Source organism: Oncorhynchus masou, chromosome 33 (genome assembly GCF_036934945.1).
Source record: "Oncorhynchus masou masou isolate Uvic2021 chromosome 33, UVic_Omas_1.1, whole genome shotgun sequence".
NCBI lineage: Eukaryota > Metazoa > Chordata > Actinopteri > Salmoniformes > Salmonidae > Oncorhynchus > Oncorhynchus masou.
Genome location: NC_088244.1, coordinates 22,083,270 through 22,098,735, shown reverse-complemented (window position 1 = coordinate 22,098,735; position 15,466 = coordinate 22,083,270). Strand labels below are relative to the sequence as shown.

At 42.8% G+C, this 15,466-nt stretch overlaps 1 pseudogene; it reads left to right on the top strand.

The window, feature by feature from the left end:
* Window positions 1–372: 372 nt before the first annotated feature.
* LOC135527431 (voltage-dependent L-type calcium channel subunit beta-3-like) lies at window positions 373–15,236 on the top strand (annotated as a pseudogene).
* The last annotated feature ends 230 nt before the right edge of the window (window positions 15,237–15,466 follow it).

Genomic DNA, 15,466 nt, shown 5'->3' with positions numbered 1-15,466 from the left:
GCATTTATTTGGGCTGCAATCTGAGGTGCAGTTAACTCAGTTAACTTATCCTCTGCAGCAAAGGTAACTCTGGGTCTTCCTTTCCTATGGCGGTCCTCATGAGAGCCAGTTTAATCATAGCGCTTCATAGTTTTTTTCGACTGCACTTGAAGGATTGACTGACCATCATGTCTTTATCTTAAGGATCCGACCCAAATCTAACTGCCTCTAACTCAGGATCTGAAGCAAGGAAATGCATATTCTTGATAACATTTGAAAAGTAACACTTTGAAGTTTGTGGAAATGTGAAATTAATGTAGGAGAATATAACACATTAGATCTGGTAAACGAAAAAAAACATGCATATTTTTGAAATGCAACAGAAAGGCCATAATGCATTATTCCAGCCCAGGTGCGATTTAGATTTGGGCCACTAGGTGGCAGCAGTGTATGTGCAAAGTTTTAGAGTGATCCAATGACCCATTGTATATCTGTTGTGCCTAATTGGTTTATTAATACATTTTCAAGTTCATAATTGTGCACTCTCCTCAAACAATAGCATGGTATTATTTCACTGTAATAGCTACTGTAAATTGGAAAGTGCAGTTAGATTTAAAATAATTTAAGCTTTCTGCCCATATCAGATATATCTATGTCCTGGGAAATGTTCATGTTACTTACAGCCTCATGCTAATCACGTTAGCCTACGTTAGCTTAACCGTCCTGTGGGGGGACACTGATTAATGATGGACTGTTGTTTCTCTTTGAATGAGTAGGTGTGTCCAAACTTTTGACTGGTACTGTATGTCTGTGAAAGAGAAAGGTTGCCTTTGTAAATTATTCTTCAGGCTTTTACCTCACCTCTGACCCCTGTCCTGAAGTCAACCACAACCATGTCTATATTTGTCTCATAACGAATTTACCCTCTCTCCTCTCTACCTCTCCTCTCCCTCTCCAGGGGTCGGCTGATTCGTACACCAGTAGACCGTCGGATTCCGACCTGTCAGCGGAGGAGGACCGCGAGGCGTATCGGCGTGTAGCCGAGCGCCAGGCCCAGCTCCAGCTCGACAGAGCTACGGTGAGTTTTGTTATGACACACACACACAAATATACATACTGCAGGAACGCATATACACACAAACACACTGTTACAGTTTTTATGGATTGCTTACACACTAAAATTAAAAGTAGTACACTATTAGCAAAACCTTACACTCAAGAGGCAAAACATCAGCCCATATTTGCACAACTATAAGCACATTGTCAACCTCACACTTGTTGCAAAACTCTACGCACAGTGATTTGCAAAACACTAAACACACTTAACATACATTACACACAAAAATCTATCATGAAGTCACATCCTTGCAATACCAAAGCACTGACTGTCAAATTACCACACCGTCCAACCAATTGGTTCAACACAGTCATCAGGTGTGCAACCACTCGTTTGCTTAATTGTAGACACACCAGTCAGGTGTATAAGCACTATAAAAAGCAGCAGGTGAGTTCATCGGTCTTCAAGCACAATGGAAAGAGTCAGAGAAAGAGTAAGACGAGGAGGAGAACGAGGAAGACAAGGAGAATGAGGAGGACGAGGAGAACGAGGAGGACGACGTAGAGAACGAGGAGGATGACGAGGAGAGCGAGGAGGACAAGAAGGAGGAGGAAGGGGAGGAAGAGGAAGACAAGAAGGTGCTCAAAGAGGACCGAATCTGACAAATGAGATCTGCGCAACACTGGTTGACCACGTTGTCAACCACGGCCCGATGCTGAGGGAGGCTGGACTGGGAGTACAGCCAAATCTAAGCCGATACACAGTGGCAAGTGTGATGAGAACATTTATACTGGAAAATAGGTATTGTAAAAATATCATCATATCAAAAACATCTGCACGGTTTCAGTAACTGCTTACAGTACTGTATTCTATGCACTATCAGCACTTCTGTTACCTTTTCCTGTGAAATTACTGTACTATTGTATACTATTTATTTTCTACATAGGATTGAGGGTCAGGGACGACAAGGGGGAAGGCCTCCTATGTTCACAGAACAGAAAGAGAGGGAGATAGTAAACATGGTTTTGGCCAACAATGCTATAACACTCAAGCAGCTCCAAGCTAACAGTGTCAATAACCACGCCATTTTCATCGATATCCATCAGGTCTCAACATCAACACTGGCACGCATCCTAAAAAAAAAACATATTCAAATGAAGCAAATTTATTGAGTGCATTTCAAGCGCAATTCCGAAAGGGTGAAACGACTGCGGCATGATTATGCAGAGGTATGTGTTCACTTCAGCAGTGTGATCTTGCATACTGTCTCATAATATTTTACTGTACTGTAATATGTATACTAGATCTACACTGAACTACACAATTTTGCCTGACAATGTTTGTCAGAGAGTTTTACGAATGGATGGAGAGGAGATCCAGCATGAGTTAATTTACGTAGATGAGGCTGGGTTCAACCTGACGAGAACACGAAGGAGGGGAAGAAACATCATTGGCCACAGGGCTATAGTCAATGTCCCAGGGCAACGTGGGGGTAATATAACACTCTGTGCAGCCATTACACAGAATGGGGTCCTCCAACGCCATGCCCATATGGGCCCTTACAACACAGCACTCATACTTACATTCTTGGACCAATTGCACAACATAACAGCAGCAAATCAAATCGATCATATGCAATACATTGTTGTCTAGGACAATATGTCTTTCCACCGCTCTGCTCTGGTTCAGAACTGGTTTCAGCAACATCCACATTTCACCGTCCTATATCTTCCACCATACTCTCCATTCCTCAACCCTATAGAAGAGTTTTTCTCGGCATGGAGGTGGAAGGTATATGATCTCCGTCTCCAGGCTGAGGTACCCCTCATCCAAGCCATGGAGGAGGCCTGTGACCAGATGGAGGTAGCAGCAATGCATGGATGGATTCGTCATTCAAGACGTTTCTTTCCAAGGTGTCTTGCTAATGACAATATTGCCTGTGATGTTGATGAAATTCTCTGGCCAGATCCAGCTAGGCGAAGAGACAATGTCTAGTTATTTATTTATTTTAAATTTTGAACTTACAATACGTAAAGTGATGTTTGGTTACAGTATTATGAATCTCCATGTCAACATTTTGGGCGTGTTGAGAAATAAATGAGTTTCTTCAGTCTGCAACATTGGTCTTGTGTAGTGTTTGGTGAATTTACATTATATTTGTACTTTGTTGATAGTAGCCTACTCTAATCATAGGGAAGTAGAATTGCTAAAAGTGTTTTAGGTTTATCACAGCAGAGTGTAACTTGTGCAAGAAGAGTATAGTAATGTGAAACGTGTGTGTTTCATATGGTAACAAAGTGTGTTTTTTAAAAGAAGTGTATAGTTTTTACAAGAGTGTTTAATTTTGCAAAAGATCTGTAGTGTTTTGCTAATTGGATGTGTTGTTGTGCTAATTGTGTGTAGTGTTTTGAAAACACGGGCCCTGTTTTGAAAATCCTGCTTAAGCAATAAAAAAAAAACTGTAATACTAATTCATGACCACACACATACATTATTGGCAACACTAATTGAAACATTGTTGTTTGCTGTGCTTGCAGTCTAAACTTGTAGCGTTTGCAGTGAAGACCAATGTGAGTTACTGTGGAGCTCTAGATGGCGACTGTCCTGTTGAAGGAGCTGCAATCAACTGTGAAGCCAAAGACTTCCTGCACATTAAGGAGGTGAGGAACAACACTCCTCAAGATGGAAGAACCCTCCTTTCTCCCCCCTTCATCTCACTACTCTTCCTCTCTACCTACTTCCTATCACTCCTTTTCCTCTCGCTCCTCTTCATCTCACTCCTTTTCCTCTCTACCCTCTTCCTCTCACTCCTCTTCCTCTCACTCCTCTTCCTCTCACTCCTCATCCTCTCTACCCTCTCCATCTCACTCCTTTTCCTCTCTACCCTCTCCATCTCATTCCTTTTCCTCTCTACCCTCTTCCTCTCACTCCTCTTCCTCTCTCCCCTCGTCCTCTCACTCCTCTTCTTCTCTCCCTCCTTCCTCTCACTCCTCTTCCTCTCACTCTTCTTCTCTCCCTTCTTCCTCTCACTCCTCTTCCTCTCTCCCTTCTTCCTCTCACTCCTCTTCCTCTCACTCCTCTTCCTCTCACTCCTCTTCCTCTCTCCTCTCTTTCCCAAGGGAACAACACAGCTGTAGAAAGCATCCATGTCGTGGTTATAACAACTTGCGCTGGTTTAGTTAGGGAAATATTCAAATTGTTGTATTTCCAGAAGTAGTAACCACACAGTAACTACAATAATGACATGGATCAGGCAGTGATGTGTTTCATGGTGTAATGTTGCATTATGTATTGTATTGTAACAGAAGTACAATAATGACTGGTGGATTGGTCGTTTGGTGGATTGGTCGAAGGAAGGGGCAGACATCACCTTCATCCCCAGCCCTCTGCGCCTGGAAGCTATAAGACACAAACACATGCAGAAACAAAGGTGAACCAACACTAACACTGAAGTTAAATTTTACACAATATTTGCCACACATTTTGTGTTCATACGATGTCCTGATGTTTGTAAGAATTTGTGACATCAAGGGAATATCGGGGGCACAATTTAATATTGTATTGTGTCCTCACACTAACATTGAATTGGCCTTCTTTACACTTAAGCCTTAACACCATAACCATAACAGTAACCTTAAACCCCAACTATGACCCAGGCTGTAACCCCTGACCTTTGTTCTGATTTGTCTGTTGTCAAAGATTTTCTATTATATTGACAAGGTAGTCAAGTGACTGCTCTAATTATGGAAATACGTGTCCTCAAAGATGAAAGGCAGGCAGGAGGAGGTGAGATCAGGACAACTCAAATCAAATTCAATTTGTCACATGCTTCATAAACAACAGGTGTAGAATAACAGTGAAGTGCTTACAGGCCCCTCCCAACAGTGCTGAGACATTTTATTTAATAATAGAAAGATAATAACATGAATAAATACACAATGAGTAATAACTTGGCTATATACACAGGGTACCAGTACAGAGTCTATGTCCCTAAACTGGGACATGCTTATCACCCCGGCCATCCTACAATCTAAGCTTGATGCCCTCAATCTTACAAATTATCAATGAACCTACCAGTTACAACCCCAAATCCGTAAACACGGGCACCCTCATAGATATCATCCTAACCAACCTGCCCTGGAATGATATTGACCTCATTCCGTCAGTAGAGGATGCCTGGTTATTCTTTAAAAGTGCCTTCCTCACAATCTTAAATAAGCAAAAAAATTAAGAACCAGGAACAGATATAGCCCTTGGTTCACTCTAGACCTGACTGCCCTTGAACAGCACAAAAACATCCTGTGGCGTACTGCATTAGCATCGAATAGCCCCCATGATATGCAACTTTTCATGGAAGTTATGAACCAATATACATAGGCAGTTAGGAAAGCTAAGGCTAGCTTTCTCAAACAGAAATTTGCATCCTGTAGCACAAATTTAAAAAAGTTCTGGGACACTGTAAAGTCCAAGGAGAATAAGAGCACCTCCTCCCAACTGCCCACTGCACTGAGGCTAGGAAACACTATCACCACCGATAAATATAATTGAGAATTTCAATAAGCATTTTTCTATGGCTGGCCATGCTTTCCACCTAACTACCCCTACCCTGGTCAACTGCCCGGCACCCCCCACAGCAACTCGCCAAAGCCTCCCCCATTTCTCCTTCACCCAAATCCAGATAGCTGATGTTCTGAAAGAGCTGCAAAATCTGGACCCCTACAAATCAGCCAGGCTAGATCATCTGGACCCTCTCTTTCTAAAATGATCTGCCGATATTTTTGCAGCCCCTATTACTAGCCTGTTCAACCTCTCTTTCGTATAGTCTGAGATTCCCAAAGATTAGAAAGCTGCCGCATCATCCCCCTCTTTTAAGGGGGAGACACTCTAGACCCAAACTGCTACAGACCTATATCTATCCTACCCTGCCTTTCTAAGGTCTTCGAAAACCAGGTTAACAAACAGATCACGACCATTTAGAATCCCACCATACCTTCTCCGCTATGCAATCTGGTTTCAGAGTTGGTCATGGGTGCACCTCAGCCACACTCAAGGTCCTAAACGATATCATCTGGCAGTCTATGGGGGTACCTCAGGGTTCAATTCTCGGGCCGACTCTCTTCTCTGTATACATCAATGATGTTGCTCATGCTGCAGGTTATTCTCTGATCCACCTCTACGCAGACGACACCATTCTGTATACTTCTGGCCCTTCTTTGGACACTGTGTTAACTAACCTCCAGACGAGCTTCAATACCACACAACTCTACTTCCATTGCCTCCAACTGCTCTTAAATGCAAGTAAAACTAAATGCATGCTCTTCCACCGATCGCTGCCCGCACCTGCTCGCCCGTCCAGCATCACTACTCTGGACGGTTCTGACTTACAATATGTGGACAACTACAAATACCTAGGTGTCTGGTTAGACTGTAAACTCTCCTTCCAGACTCACATTAAGCATCTCCAATCCAAAATTAAATCTAGAAAAGCATCCTTCACTCATGTTGCCAAACATATCCTCATAAAACTGACCATGCTGCCGATCCTCGACTTCGGCGATGTCATTTACAAAATAGCCTCCAACACTCTACTCAACAAATTGGATGCAGTCTATCACATTGCCATCCGTTTGGTCACCAAAGCCCCATATACTACTCACCATTGCGATCTGTATGCTCTCGTTGGCTGGCCCTCGCATCATACTCATTGTCAAACCCACTGGCTCCAGGTCATCTACAAGTCTCTGCTAGGTAAAGCCCCGCCTTATCTCAGCTCACTGGTCATCATAGCAGCACACACCCGCAGCACGCGCTCCAGCAGGTACTGTATATCTCACTAGTCCCCCCCAAAGCCAAATTCTCTTTGGCCGCCTTTCCTTCCAGTTATCTGCTGTCAATGACTGGAACTAACTGCAAAAATCACTGAAGCTGGAGACTCATGTCTCCCTCACTAGCTTTAAGCACCAGCTCACAGATCACTGCACCTGTACATAGCCCATCTGTATTATCGCCCATCCAACTTCCTCATCCCCATACTGTATTTATTTATTTATCTTACTCACCCCAGTATCTCTACTTGCACATTCATCTTCTGCACATCTATCACTCCAGTGTTTAATTGCTAAATTGTAATTACTTTGCCACCATGGCCTATTTATTGCCTTACCTCCCTTATCTTACCTCATTTGCACAAACTGTACATAGACTTTCGACTGTATTATTGACTTTATGTTTGTTTGTTCTTTGTGTAACTCTGTGTTGTATGTGTCGAACTGCTTTGCTTTATTCTTGGCCAGGTCGCAGTTGTAAATGAGAACATGTTCTCAACTAGCCTACCTGGTTAAATAAAGGTCAAATAAAAAATGTGCAGGTGTATGAGGTAATTGAGGTAGATATGGACATATAGTTCGGGGTATTGTGACAACATAGATATTAAGCAGCAGCAGCGTATGTGATGAGTCAAAAGACTGCAAAGGGGGGTCAATGCAGATAGTCCGAGTAGGTATTTGGTTAACTATTTAGCAGTCTTGTGGCTTGGGGGTAGAAGCTGTTCAGGGTCTTGTTGGTTCCAGACTTGGTACAACGTTACCGCTTGCCATGCGGTAGCAGAGAACCAATTTTGTGAGAGAGAACCAATGACAATTTTGACACGAGTGTCTACTTATATCAGTGTGTTCGTTACAACGTAAACATTATAAAACTTCTATTAAATCAAATAAGCAATTACATTTTTTGTTGACCATTTTTCAACACACTCTTTGATCTCCATACAAAAATGCCTTACTTCGTGGGCTTATATTCGTGGACAGAGTAAATAACACCTCTCGCTTCACCTCTTCCTCTGCTGTTGTGCAGGAAAACAGTGCGTAACTCTCTGTCTAGCCTGGGTGACATGGTCTCAGGGAGCTGGAAGACCGCATCGCCATCAGGTGGTAAGTATAAGAATTACAACATCAGACCTTTTCCTCAGGAATCTAATACTGTATTTCACCTCAATCTTGATCTTTCTCCTCACTCACTGATATAATGTCTAATGTGACTGATTGTACTTCTTTTGTTTTCAAAAGACAAACAGAAGCAATATCAGGTAGGTTTTTAATCATGTAGTTTCCTCTGATACAAGCATGAACCTATTTTACAGGGTGTAATTTTTCACCAATTATAGGAACTTCTAGCTTTGATTAACACTCTCTCTTTCTCTTTGTATCTCGCTCTTCTGTCATACAAGAACACCTTCTTCCATATGACGTCGTCCCATCTATGAGGCCAGTGGTCTTAGTAGGACCGTCCCTGAAGGGCTATGAGGTAAACGTCTCTCTCTCTCTCTCTCTGTCTCCCTTCCAGTAAGGCTTAAAACAGTTTGTCTGCGAGGAGCAGGCAAGCTATGTGTCTTCTTCCTTGGGGGACCGAAATACGCCGGAGATTTGACAAACTGGGAGTCAGTTAAGCTAACCATCTGAGGTAACGGTTGGTTGAGAAACACTTTCCCAGAACCAGTTAAGCGCAACCTCTCGTCTGCTCCAACAAGTGACACGGATTAACATTCTCATTTCTCTCTCTGCTCCACAGCTGAATAATATCTAATTCAGAGGGTGGAATTAACACCAAGCATGGCTAATTCATTGATCTACAGTTGAAGTCGGAAGTTTACATACACCTTAGCCAAATACATTTAAACTCAGTTTTTCACAATTCCTGAAATTTACTCCTAGTAAAAATGCCCTGTCTTAGGTCAGTTAAGATCACCACTTTATTTTAAGAATGTGAAATGTCAGAATAATAGCAGAGAGAATGATTTATTTCAGTTTTTATTTCTTTCATCACATTCCCAGTGGGTCAGAAGTTTTCATACACTCAATTAGTATTTGGTAGCAATGCCTTTAAATTGTTTGACTTGGGTCAAACGTTTTGGGTAGCCTTCCACAAGCTTCCCACAATAAGTTGGGTGAATTTTGGCCCATTCCTCCTGACAGAGCTGGTGTAACTGAGTCAGGTTTGTAGGCTTCCTTGCTCGCACATGTTTTTTTCAGTTCTGCCCACAAATGTTCTATAGGATTGAGATCAGGGCTTTGTGATGGCCACTCCAATACCTTGACTTTGTTGTCCTTAAGCCATTTTGCCGCAACTTTGGAAGTATGCTTGGGGTCATTGTCCATTTGGAAGACCCATTTGCGACCAAGCTTTAACTTCCTGACTGATGTCTTGAGATGTTGCTTCAATATATCCACATAATTTCACTTCCTCGTGATGCCATCTATTTTGTGAAGTGCACCAGTCCCTCCTGCAGCAAAACACTCCCACAACATATTCCTTTTTATCCAAACGTAACGATGGTCATTTTGGCCAAACGGTTCTATTTTTGTTTCATCTGACCAGAGGACATTTCTCCAAAAATTATGATTTTTGTCACCATGTGCAGTTGTAAACCATAGTCTGGCTTTTTAAAGGCGGCTTTGGAGCAGTGGCTTCTTCCTTGCTGAGCGGCCTTTCAGGTTATGTCCATATAGGACTCGTTTTACTGTGGATATTGTAACGGTTTTCTTCCTGGGAAGGAGAGGAGGACCAAAATGCAGAGTGGTTATTTATAAACATCTTTAATGAAAGATGAAAACGTGAACACTATACCAAATAAGAAACCGTGGACAAACCGAAACAGTCATAACTGGTGCAAAACACAGAGACAGGAACAATCACCCACAAGATACCTAAAGAATATGGCTGCCTAAATATGGTTCCCAATCAGAGACAACGATAAACACCTGCCTCTGATTGAGAACCATTCCAGGCAACCATAGACTTACCTAGACCACTCAACTGAACACAACCCCATAGGCTACAAAACCCCTGGACAAAACAAGACACATAAATCACCCATGTCACACCCTGGCCTAACCAACATAATAAAGAAAACACGGAATACTAAGGCCAGGGCATGACAGATATAGATACTTTTGTACCTGTTTCCTCCAGCATCTTCACAAGGTCCTTTGCTGTTGTTCTGGGATTGATTTGCACTTTTCACACCAAAGTACGTTAATCTCTAGGAGACAGAATGCGTCTCCTTCCTGAGCAGTATGACGGCTGCGTGGTCCCATGGTGTTTATACTTGCGTACTAGTGTTTGTACAGATGAACGTGGTACCTTCAGGCATTTCGAAATTGCTCCCAAGGATGAACCAGACTTGTGGAGGTCTACACTTTTCTTTCTGAGGTCTTGGCTGATTTCTTTTGATTTTCCCATGATGTCAAGCAAAGAGGTACTGAGTTTGAAGGTAGACCTTGAAATACATCCACAGGTACACCTCCAATTGACTCAAATGATGTCAATTAGCCTATCAGAAGCTTCTAAAGCCATGACATAATTTTCTGGAATTTTCCAAGCTGTTTAAAGGCACAGTCAACTTAGTGTATGTAAACTTCTGACCCACTGGAATTGTGATACAGTGAATTATAAGTGAAATAATCTGTCTGTAAACAATTGTTGGAAAAATGACTTGTGTCATGCACAAAGTAGATGTCCTAACCGACTTGCCTAAACTATAGTTTGTTAACAAGAAATTTGTGGAGTGGTTGAAAAATTAGGTTTAATGACTCCAACCTAAGTGAATGTAAATTTCCAACTTCAACTGTTGATGTTCATTTGATTTGGGGTTCAAATTCAATGGATTTCAAAGTATACTTCTTTAGGGAAGAGGATTTCTCACATACTCTACACAATTTGCCAAAGGTGCATGGTGAAGCTGGATGCTTAGACTTAGAGATCCTGGAGTAAAGTTGTATGTTTTATACCCTGATGCTTAGCTAGTTTCTTTGATAATGATATGTGTGCATCCAAGATCTTTCTCTACCCTCTCTCATGTGACAGATATGAAGCAGAAAGCTCTGTTTGACTTCCTGAAACACATGTTTGATGGAAGGTTAGTATAGACAGGCATCATAATTAACCTACAGTTGCAGATTCATGTAGTTAATTGTTTACTTCTCTATTGTATGCACATCTCTGACACAAGTGTTCTTTTGTTTGCTTTCTCTCTGTTTGGTCCCTTTCTGAATCACCATCACATTCACCACTGTGGTATTCTATCTGTAGTGTATATTTGCAGCGTAATTGTGTTATTTGTGTTTATCGTGTTTTGTTTTGGACACCTACAGAATCTCCAGTACACGCATCACGGCAGACCTTTCTCTAGCCAAGAGATCTGTCCTCAACAAGAGGTCCATCATGGAGAGATCCAATACTCGCTCCAGCCTGGGTGAGTACACACACACACACACACACACACACACACACACACACACACACACACACACACACACACACACACACACACACACACATTCACTTTCACATAAACATTTGCTCATGTTGACACTATTACGAAATGTGTTAAGCAGCCAGAGTGCATGGATAGATCTCATGGTCACGTACAGTAATGTATCTCTCTCCCCTACAGCCGAGGTCCAGAGAGAGATAGAGAGGATATTTGAGCTGGCCAAAACCCTCCAGTTGGTGGTCCTGGATGCAGACACCATCAACCATCTGGCCCAGCTAGCCAAGACTTCCCTGGCCCCCATCTTGGTCTGCGTCAAAGTTTCCTCACCGAAGGTGAGACACAATCAGGCACCTAATACATGTCTTGCAGATGTCGTGTAAGTGGGCCTCATTGAGGATATATGATGATATCTTTTCATCTTTTGAATTTCTCTTCTTTATTAAGCCTTTATGAATCCTTCTTTATAAAGCTACCTTCTCCCTCTATCTCCCTGTCTCTCCTCCCCACTCTCTCCCAGGTACTCCAGAGGCTGATCAAGTCCCAGGGGAAGTCTCAGAGCAAACATCTGAACGTGCAGATGATGGCTGGGGACAAGCTGTCTCAATGCCCCCCTGTACGCGGACACATTTCACATTTCAGTCAAATATCAGACGCTCATATCCAGAGCAAGTTGCAGAAGTAATTAGGGTTAAGTGCCTTGCTCAAGGGGCACATCGACAGGTTTTTAATTTTTGGTTACTGGGCTACCTGCTTCCCCATCATACAGTACTATTCACAATTACAACCCAACCAGCTGTCTGATTACCCTCCCACTGCTCCCTCATAGGATATCTTTGATGTAATTCTGGATGAGAACCAATTGGAGGATGCATGTGAGCACTTGGCTGAATACTTAGAAGTCTACTGGCGTGCCACTCATCTTCCCGGCACCACAACTATCAATGGGCTATTGGCGCAGAACATCATGATCCCGCCTTCAGCCATCTCTAGCCTACAGGTGAGGTGCTTTCATATGGATGGAGGAGGGAAGGTGGAGAGGAACAGAGATAGTTGGAGAAGGGAGAATGGAAAGAGGACAGATTATGGGAAGGGTTTCTTTATTATGGGAGGGGAGGTCTTTATGTGGTTGTTGTGTTGCAGCTCTTACAGTACTATGCCAGATTCCCCCTCTCCCCTCCCTCTCTCACATCTCTGTCCACCCGTCTTCTCACTCATCCCTGCTTAACGTTTTTGCAGTTTTCTGTAACACAGGAATTCATTGAATGAGCGCTTACCAAACGGGTGAGTTGGAGGGTTTCTGTATGTGCATTACTTCTCCACCCAAGTAACCCCTGCCCCCCTTAACCACCTCACCACACCACCATACAACAACCACACTTGGTGGAATAAGATCAACTAATGTATCTTATTTCCCTTTCACACAATAAACTCCCCTCCACACACAAAAGTCACTAATACCTACAGTCTGTAGACTCCGTCTCATCTCTTATCCACCTGCCACCTCTAAGCCCCTGCATATTTGATTGACACTGTGCTACAAGCTTCAATGATTCTATGATGAATTCCATAAAGCAGCCACATGCTATATCAAACAAAGTGTAGTAATAAGAATGTCATAACGTCTGTTAAATGGCATATACGTTATAATGCACACAGTGGACGAATTAGATATCTGCTGTAAACAAATGGACCTGTTCCATGACCAGACTCATGCTTTTTTAATGGCACACTCTCTCACGCTGGCACGGAATGCTACCTGAATGAAACCTTTGGCTTGCGTAAAAAAAGATAGAAGTACGACTAAACAGCTCATTTAAAAAATGAATTGCTGAGAATGCTCCAGTTTAAAGTATATTGTTAAGAGGTGTGCTCACCGTGATTGGTTGAGAACATAAATACATGTAAATGCAAAACATGCCACTAATTTAAGATGAACACTGTAATACTATGTAATTATTGTAACTGTTCCACTGTCATTTGTGGTATTTCCTTTCTGTAGAGTATCATCATCTGTCTGTTAGTCTTATGTGTGCTGTGTGCTGTGTGGCCACCAGTTGTAGCTTCAGCCATTTGTCTTTGGTATGATGAGGATAGTAATAGACGAGTAGGCTACTTTTGGAAGCTGTCACGGATACTGTGATGGAGCTCTTATTTAATCGCGCCCCCCTCTCTCTCCAACAACAAACCCCAGACCCAGAGTAAAAACCAGCCCCCAATGCAGCATGGTGGTTTGGAGGTGCAGGGTGAGGAGGAGGAGATAAGGGAGGAGGCCCACACCCTCCTGGAGCAGGACAGCCTGATGCTGTCTGAAGACGGGAGTGACTCCCTGTCCCGCGGCCTAAGGGGGGCCCACGTCTCTGGGAGGGCAAGGAGGACAAGGAGGAGGAAGAGCTGGTGGAGGAATTAGAAGAGGAGCTAGATGAGGAGAAGAAGAATGAGTTAGAGTCTCCCTGCCATGCCCAAACTTACAGGGACAGGTACCCCCCTCACTGCGGGCACCCCGGGGGCGTCCACAGCGGCAACGGGCATGAGTCACAGGACAGGCTGCTCCAGCATGATGCCCAGCAGGGGCACAACCAGAACAACAAACGCCAACGCAGCCGTCCCTGGCCCAGAAACAACTACTGACATCTCTAATGTACCCCTGGTCCCAGAGACAACTACTGACATCTCTAATGTACCCCTGGTCCCAGACAACTACTGACATCTCTAATGAACCCCTGGTCCCAGACAACTACTGACATCTCTAATGTACCCCTGGTCCCAGACAACTACTGACATCTCTAATGTACCCCTGGTCCCATGCAACTACTGACATCTCTAATGTACCCCTGGTCCCAGACAACTACTGACATCTCTAATGTACCCCTGGTCCCAGACAACTACTGACATCTCTAATGTACCCCTGGTCCCATGCAACTACTGACATCTCTAATGTACCCCTGGTCCCAGACAACTACTGACATCTCTAATGTACCCCTGGTCCCAGACAACTACTGACATCTCTAATGTACCCCTGGTCCCAGACAACTACTGACATCTCTAATGTACCCCTGGTCCCAGACAACTACTGACATCTCTAATGTACCCCTGGTCCCAGACAACTACTGACATATCTAATGTACCCCTGGTCCCAGACAACTACTGACATCTCTAATGTACCCCTGGTCCCAGAGACAACTACTGAAATATCTAATGGACCCCTGGCCCAGAATACCACTAGCCTTACCCAAACTACAAGGCTATATAAGATACAATAATATACACAACTTTGGCCACAATACACCCACATGTGCTCCATGTCTCCCACCACTCACCCCTCACTCCAACTACTGACAACAATTACTGCTATGCACAGTGCTACCTTCTACAATCACACACTTACAGGATTCTGGTTTCACTAATTCTGATTAGCTGGGGTCATGTTAATCAGATAAAAGACTATACGTCAACAGGTCTACTCACCTCTACAATGGAAAGCCAGTAGCAGGCTATAACTACTGGCTGTAGGTCAAGTCAAACCTTAAGCTGCTTCACACAAGGTTTCTCTATTGTAGGACAACAGATTTGCTGGCCTTCAATCCCTAAGACATTTGTTTCTTTATTATTGCATTTATGCATATGATTATTTTAGGACTATTTGCACATGATGGTCAGAGCAGGAACCATAGGCTCTTTCTGGATCAACAAAAGTAGGAATGTCTACTTCTTAGTAACCTGCAATGGGAAATATTAATGCATCGGAATGTAATGTAATGTATATATTGAAGGGGCATGTGGTTATAATAAGTATTATTTATATTTGATTTAGTTTATTTAGATTTGTCAGTGTGTGGACTTGTTCTTCATTTCAGAGAAATGTTTTTAGTCCAGATTGTTTTGACTGAGAATATGTTTTTTTGGGGAGGCACAGGTATGCAGGCATATGGTTATACAGTATATAAAGTATCAGTCAAAAGTTTGGACACACCTACTCATTCAAGGGTTTTTCTTTACTTTTGCTATTTTCTACATTGTAGAATAATAGTGAAGACATCAAAACTATGAAATGACACATATGGATTAATGTAGTAACCAAAAAAGTGTTAAACAAATCAAATCAAATTAATTTATATAGCCCTTCGTACATCAGCTGATATCTCAAAGTGCTGTGCGGAAAC